The sequence below is a fragment of the Cupressus sempervirens genome, chromosome 2 (assembly GCF_028749045.1).
Source record: "Cupressus sempervirens isolate cs-2001-9-10 chromosome 2, ASM2874904v1, whole genome shotgun sequence".
NCBI lineage: Eukaryota > Viridiplantae > Streptophyta > Pinopsida > Cupressales > Cupressaceae > Cupressus > Cupressus sempervirens.
In genome coordinates, this window is record NC_143119.1 from 605,721,372 (window position 1) to 605,729,537 (window position 8,166).

Consider the following 8,166-nt stretch of genomic DNA (forward strand, 5'->3'; position numbering starts at 1 on the left):
CCAAGGAAATGGGTAAAGAGGTGAGAGAAAGGAGTCTGCAATAATCTGAATCAATATTAGTTATGACATAACAAGGTTTATCATTTTTAAAAGGAAACACTTAATAGCTCATGCATGATCCTGTTATTGTAATCCCCTACTACAATCAAGTCAAGTGGTGTAGTTAGATACTAGAATGCTCAACTAAATGGTAAGATGATCCCTACCAATTCTGAGTAGGGAGGGCCTTTCTCGTTAGAGATTGTGTGGGGATATGTTATAGTCCAAGGTTGGGTGGTTAAAGCCCTAATAATGTTTCACCTCTCCCAAAGTTGTCAGACATACAACAAACAAAAATAAGCTATACATTCAATTGTTTGTCGAAAACAGGTAATATCACTTTTATGACATATATGCAAGAAGGTAAGATTAATTGAGTTATTTCATAGTTACAATTATTTTACACCTAGATGCGAGAGCTAGATTTATGGATTGTTTTTCATTTATATGAATATCAAATATGAGCATATCTTCTAATTTTGAATTATTGCCATAGTTAAGTAATCGGAAAGAAAGAAAATGACACAATGGTATCTGGAAGCCCTAATTAATTTAGTGGTATCAGAAGCCCTAATTGATCCAGTGATATTTGATGCCCTAAATGTGTAGGAGTTGATAATCCGACTCCGATAATGCGCCAAGATCACCTGCAGTGCAAATAACTTGCTGAAGAAAAGCCTAGGGAGCAAAGAGCTTGAAGCAAAAAATGCACAAGAATGTTTCACAATAGAAAATTAGAATTGCTATGTGAAAAAATGGAATGTATTACAATGAGAGAAAGATCGTTTAAAAAGGCCTCATGGAAGCTTGTAGAACAAGCTGGAAGGAGGTAGAGGACAAAAATGACAACTCAGCACATATCCACAAAAAGTGAAATATGCTAAAAAAGGAGCAAACTCCCGAGTTGTCAACAACTAACCACTACATGCATTAAATACTAAATATTAAATAAATGCATTAACCTAAGTAAGCTTAAGTAATAGAATAAATAATTAATTATTAATTATTTACTCTAACACCCCCCCTTAAGTGCAACTTAGGGGAATGCCTTAAGCTCCCAAAACTAAGATGAAATGCATAATGGGTCCCGGAAACGAGGCCATGTTAGGTACCCATGTACAATGTAACCTCTGTAAAATGGAGAAAGAGGGAAAAACCTATGGAAAAAACCCTCCTCCAAAAAGAGGTAAAAACAACATGCTAAAAAAAACATGAAGTGAAGGAAGGAAGGCCTCAACCAATCCCCCCAAGGACAACTTCCATTAGAAAAGAGTCAAGAGACCCACTCAAAACCATAAGTAAAACCAGCCCCCCCATGAGAGATACTAGAGCCTCCCCAGAATAAAGGAGCCCCTAAAGGAGGGATCAAACCAATGCAACTCCAATGTGGAAGAAACAAGGGTACATAACAAGGGAATCCCTGAATGAGAGGCAAAACTGGAAAGCCTAGTTGAGGCCCAGGGGAGAATGTATGAGGATCTGGAAATGGAATCCCCAAGGCAAGTGTGATGACACTGTCATGAATGTCCACTGTAGTATCTGCAACAAGTGTATCTGGAGTCTCAATAAATGAAGCTGGAAGATCAGGTAGAGTGGAAGGAGAATCTTGCAGAGAAGAAAAGCCCTCAACTGGATGTGGCGTGGTAGTCAAAATAGGGATCTCAGGAACAATACAAAGGTTCAAGTATCCTGTCTGCACCACATGATGCTCCTGCAAAAGAGAAGTAGTGTGCTTCAACAATGGAGATGGTGGACCAAAGTGTGAGAAGGTGTAGAGATGAGTGGAAGGATCAACTGCCCCTGTAGCAATAAGATCTCCTGTAGCACGATCTCGAATGAAGACTGAATCAGTAGTGAACTCAACTGTCTTCCCTGATCCACTGCGTGTAATCTGAGAAATCGAGAGAAGGTTAGCAGACAAAGATGGAACATACAATACATCATTGAATATACCATCTTGGATGGGAACTGAACCTTTCCCGCAGACTGGTAATGCAGTGTTATTCCCCATGAGAATGTGCGGAATAGGAGAAGCCTCAAGGATGGAGAAGACACCTTGAGAAGATGTCACATGGTGAGAAGCACCTGAATCCAGTATCCAAGGAACCTGTGAAGGAGATGCAATGGAAGCCTGTAATGCATGACCCTTTCCAAGATCTGATGTAGATGTTGAAGAGGTAGAAGAAGCTTGAAAAGAAGACCCTTGTGAGGTAGAAGAGGATGGAGAGGAAAAAGTGCTCTTCTGAAGGAGAGCGTGCAAATCAGCAATCTGTTTCTCATAGCCATCACATCTCTTCTGAAAACAACGTGCCTCATCATGAGATCCTTTCCCACAATAGGAATAAGTAGGAGTTGCGGTCTTCTTTTTCTCCTTCTTCTTAGAAGATGATGAACCAGTAGAAGAGGGATCTGATATCTGCGTTGACTTCTGCTCCTGTGTAAGCAATGCTTGTGACTGTGAACCTGAAAGTGAATCCATTTGAGTGATCTTGGACTATTCACGGGTTAACCGATCACAAAATATTTCAAATGAAGGCATCCTATGTCTATCACCCAAGGCATCCATAGTGGAGTAGAAAGTGGAAGAGAAGATCTGATACTGTCCCTTTAACTTTGAGAGTATCAAAAAGATACACTCATCATCTGTTTTGTTCTTCCCACATCCCTGCAAAAGTGTATGTAGAGATTTGAACTTCATCAAGAAGTCCTCAATGGTGGGAAAGCTATCAGGTGTCAAAGAAGTCAACTCTGTATCTAGCTGAAGTGCCCGAAACTCATTCACTTGGCCAAACAAAGTCTGAAATTTGAGCCAATAAGCTCGTGGAGTAGTCAAACCATCCAAGTGGAATAGTAGATTGTCTGAAATGTTCAATGCAATCAATCCCATGGCCTCATCCATTTTGTTCCTATGCTGAAGAACCTCAAAAGCTCGTGTAAGAACAGGTTGATTCTCATCCAAACATGACCATAAACCCCTTGACATGAGAAGTCTAGTCATTTGTGCCTTCCACGTGTGGTAGTTGTGTGGTGTGAGACGGGATATAGATGGATCCGCCATTGAGAGAAAGAAGAAGACGGAAGTAGAAGGGTCTTAATTGAAGTAAATTACAGAAAAGAAAGACACCCCCCACAAACGTACAAGAATATCTCCCAAATACCACAAAAAAAACAACTAAGGAAAGCAAAAAACTGGAAAGGAACCTGGATTTGTTGATGCAAAATAAGAGAAAACAGAAGCCTCTACTTTGACGCCAAAAATGGAAGCTCAAACGAATTCAAAATCGTACAAAACCAGCACCAATGTCTCCGTCTCTGAGTCAGCTTTCCAATGCTTTTTTCGGATCGGAAAAAGACCTCCGTATGCTCAAGTTATAGCCAAAAAACCGACTGCTGCTCCAAAAATGCACTTGCTGGAAAATTACAGACAAGGGCCTAAATTTGACGGCCGTATGCCCGTCACAAGGCTGTCTCCAGCAAAAAAATCCGGTCACCGGCAAGGTGACGTCAGATGCCGAAAAAGTGACGTCGTCCCGAGAAAGTGACGTTGCTGCCGGAAAAGCCGCAAAGCAGCGTGTGAGCTGTTTCCGCCGGCGATGGTGGCGACCACGAGGAAAACCCAGCTACGCGATTGTCGTCGGCGGGTTGCGGCGGCCGGGCTAAGGCTTCCGCGGCGGTGGCGGAGGCTCCGCTGCGGTTGCGGGGAGCGGAGGCGGCGGCGATTGCAGAGTCGCTGCGGCGTCGGGCGGCCGGAGAAGGAGTCACGGCGGCGTTTGCGGAAAAAGAACCCCGCTGCGGCGTCGGGCGGGCGAACGACTGCGGCGGCGGATGCCGGAAGGACGAACCCCACGGCGGCGTCGGGCAAACGACAAGACAACGGCAGCGGCGGGATTGGTTTCGGGGTGGCCGCCGGGTGGCGCTCCGACGCTACTACGGCGGCGCCCTTTTTTTTAAAAAAAATTTCCTTTTTCGGCCGTACAGTTCGTACGACGGTGCCCTAGAGGCCTTAACAAATCTCCACAAAAGCCCTGTGTCCGAAATCGAAAAATTTTATATGATTTCTGACTGTAAACGGCCTTCCGAATTCAATGGTGGCGTCCGTTTGGGCTGAAAATGCTCCGAAAAATTGCTCTGCCCCTGATTTGAAAAAAAATTCACAAACAAGCTAGGGTTTGTGACATCAAATCATGGCTTAAAAAACCTTCAACGAAGCTGCAGCAGGAAGGCTCTTATACCATGTAGGAGTTGATAATCCGACTCCGATAATGCGCCAAGATCACCTGCAGTGCAAATAACTTGCTGAAGAAAAGCCTAGGGAGCAAAGAGCTTGAAGCAAAAAATGCACAAGAATGTTTCACAATAGAAAATTAGAATTGCTATGTGAAAAAATGGAATGTATTACAATGAGAGAGAGACCGTTTAAAAAGGCCTCATGGAAGCTTGTAGAACAAGCTGGAAGGAGGTAGAGGACAAAAATGACAACTCAGCACATATCCACAAAAAGTGGAATATGCTAAAAAAGGAGCAAACTCTCAAGTTGTCAACAACTAACCACTACATGCATTAAATACTAAATATTAAATAAATGCATTAACCTAAGTAAGCTTAAGTAATAGAATAAATAATTAATTATTAATTATTTACTCTAACAAAATGATCCAGTGGTAATTGAAGCCCTAAAAGATACGATGGTATTTGAAGCCCTAAATGATCCAATAGTAATTGATGCCCTAATTGATACAGTGGTATGAGATGCCCTAATTTTATATAGTGGTATTTAATGGTAATGGTCATTTCATTTTGATATAGCGATATTGGATGGAAGTCATTATATGATAATGTTATAGTGGTATTTGTGGACTAATTTGGGTGATTGCAGAAGCATTTTTACAATGACTTATCGATTCAAATTCCATGGTATGTGGATTTTAATTTCTATAGTAAATTCCTTGATGGTGTTTTAAGTTCTTAGTTAAGAAATTTTGTTTAACTGTTTTTAACTGTCAATCCCTTTTCACATGAACGTGACTAATATAATTGTCTTCCTATGAAATGAAGTAATAACTGTTTTTCTCGAGTATGCTAGTTGTTAATTAAGACCCGGAAAAAGAGGATGTTACAATTTATGAGACCTTTGATAGCATGCTTGGCAAGTCAAGCAAACTATTAAAAACAAGGAACCTACTTTGAAGTTCTATGAGGAGCATATTAAGCCCATTGTGATGAAAAGGTGGAATACTACGAACACCCAACTTCATATGGCAGCCTATGCAATCAATCCTAAATGGTACGCACCAAGACCTAGAAGAGTGCATCCCTCTACTAATGAGGAGGTGAGTCTAATTCATGTTTGAGGTTTAAGTTTTTAACAATTTAAGATTTGAATTTCTGAATTTTTAATATGTTTTTAAAATTTTGATTTTATTTGTAAAGTTTCTAAATTTTAACTTTTAAATTTTTGTTTGTTCAATACAGGTGAAGGAGGGCTAGTGAAGGAGAGCTTCTTCAAGGCCCTTTCAAAAAGGTATAATGGAGAGGATGCTGAAAAAAATTCGGCTTTGTGGTCCAACTTTTGGTAGACTAGAGGCGAGGATTGATAGAGTTACATTAGCTCAAAGGGCCCCAATTGGATGGTGGGCATGGCATGGCAAAGATGCACTTGTGCTGAAAGCTCTTGCCATTCATCTTCTTTCACAGGTTGCGAGTTCCTATGCTGCAAAGAGGAATTGGTCTACATATAGCTTTATCCAATCAGTCAAGAGGAATAACCTTACCTTTAGATGACCGAAGAAGCTTGTGGATGTTCACAGTGTATTGCAACTAGAGAAGCGGCCGAGTCTTGAGCATTGGCAGACTTCAGCACTACGTTGGGATGTTAATCCTAAGGATGCATTGCAAATTGATGAGGATGAGACGTCTCCAGAGCTGCTTAGTGTTCCATTGGATGAGGACCCTCTGCCTACCCCTGCAAGTGATTCAGAGGGAGAGGCTGACTATGATTTTGATTTTGATTTAGATTTAGATTCCTAGAAGACATCCATATATTTGGCTTTCTGCTTTGCAGATACTCATATACATTATTGCTTTTGATTATTATGGAGTTGGAGATCTCATTTAGACTTCTAGTATTTAGTTTATATCATTTTGATTTCATTCATGATACATTGATACTTGGAGCCTTTGGGCATTTTTGCTATATGTATGCGATATTCAAATATATCAGATATCATATTGTCATTTGAATCTTGATAGTTTTCAATTTCCATGTACTGAGCTTCTTAAATGTTTACAACTCTATGGTGAATGGTTTATCAACGTTATGATATGCATATTTGAATTGTGTCTCTCTGTTAGAAAAATTCCCTATGTTTTTAATCGTCATCCCATAAGATTCAGTCTCCTAAATTTTGGCTTCAACCCGTACCTGTACCAGAAACACATCCTCAACCCCTAAAACGTCCTTGTCCTGGAAACTTCATGGAGCATAGCCCCAAAGTATAATGGGTAACAGTCACAACTTATGAAATATCAAAACTACATTAGATAACATCAAAACATCAATATCTCCAACCTGTAACTCAAAATGATCAACGGAGCATATGAGAGCTTGAGCACCCAAAATGTAATTGTTGCCAGAAGATCTTCCAAGTTTCAAAGTTTATAGTTTCAAAGAAAGGAAAATGTATTCTTGTTGTTTTGCAGGTTTGAAAGATTATCAAGCTACAGATGTCAAGATCTTTCACTTTTACTTTTGCTAGAGTTTTGACCTCAACCATGGTAAATAAGCAGACAGAATCTTCACTTTTTCTTGACAGTGAGGAGTACTTGTATATGGTGTGCAGAGATGTATTGAATAGCTATGTGTTGAGATATACACTGGAAATCAAAGAACAAAGGTCAAAATCCTTAAAAAGCTATTTCCTAGAAATATCCATGGCCGCACAAGGAAACATAACCACGAAAAATCTAAAAAGTTTGCACAATGTTTAAAAAATTTCCATGGAACAATGTGTACCTGTAGAATGTTGAGTTTGTGTCCTGCATTAAGGGAGCTGGTAATGATACAAAAAATACAGTGAATCGTGTGCATATAAAAAAGATGGTCTCATAATGACAGACGGGCTGTGTGCACGATATGTGCCCAGCATCCGGTTATTTTGAGATTTATTCTTACCAAGATTTGATAGTAAAAAGGAGCCGAGGAGTGACGCCAAAGTTTTCATGTATATTTCAAAAAATGTTGAATTTTTTTCAAAACCCTTATCGACAGTAATAGTCACGACATGATAGATTAAGCGGGGAACTCTACAAACCCTTTATCTAAATTATGAAATAGAAAAATGACAGGAAGCAACGATGTTGCATATTTCAAATAAAGAAAAATAAAATGTTTTAAATCCTCGAAACATTCAAAGTCCATGTCCAAGAAACCCTCGGAGCTTTCAAACCGAATAAATTTTAATGAGAAAATGCCAGATTTGGGGAAAAAAAAGTAATACGGAGAGTCAAGTGCCAAACAAAGATATCCCAAAAATCTCAGAGGACTTCGAAGGTAACAAAGAGGGGTTTTATATTTAATGCAGCCTCTAGCCATATTAGAGAAATAATCTGAGTTTAATTCTTCAATAATGGCCACGACAAAGCATACCGACTAGAGGAGATAAGCTTAGAGTGTTGACAAAATCCCCACAGAGTCTCAGAAGCTTTCAAAAAGAAATATGTACCCCTACATTTACTCCAGAGGTGGACAGTAGCAGCAAAGAGTTTTCTCAAAATGTGACAATGCAAACGTTTTGAAAAAGTATTTTGCCTAGGGAGATTTTCTGTCAGCTTGTCAGGTAAAAAATGAAATAAAAGAAGTACCACGGGTCTAAAGCCAGTAGAGGTGCATGCTCCCTAATCGCCTGGATGCGAGAAGCAGCTGCGTGGCTGTGATCTTCAAACCTACCGAATGTATCTCGTAAACGTAGTCAGCAATTGTTTTTGTAATCGGGAGCGGGGTGAAAAGATCGCAAATCGTTTTTCAGTCCAGTTGCGTTTCAGAGCTTATATTTAACCCAAACAGAAACGTGGTGCTATGTTTATTAAGAGCATGACTTCTCTCCGTGTCTACGTATCAAAATGAAAGCC

The 8,166-nt window shown here is 40.0% G+C and overlaps 1 protein-coding gene across 2 annotated transcripts in view; it reads right to left on the bottom strand.

Annotated features, from left to right (window-relative positions):
• LOC149574846 (uncharacterized) overlaps positions 1-8,166 on the bottom strand; it is a 70,650-nt gene extending 62,484 nt beyond the window's left edge. The window contains exon 1 of one of the 2 annotated variants that reach the window (XM_089814687.1): positions 7,900-8,166. The gene's annotated coding sequence lies outside the window, so the exon portion shown is untranslated. The remainder of the gene's footprint in view (positions 1-7,899) is intronic. The other variant, XM_089814686.1, reaches the window with a different exon arrangement.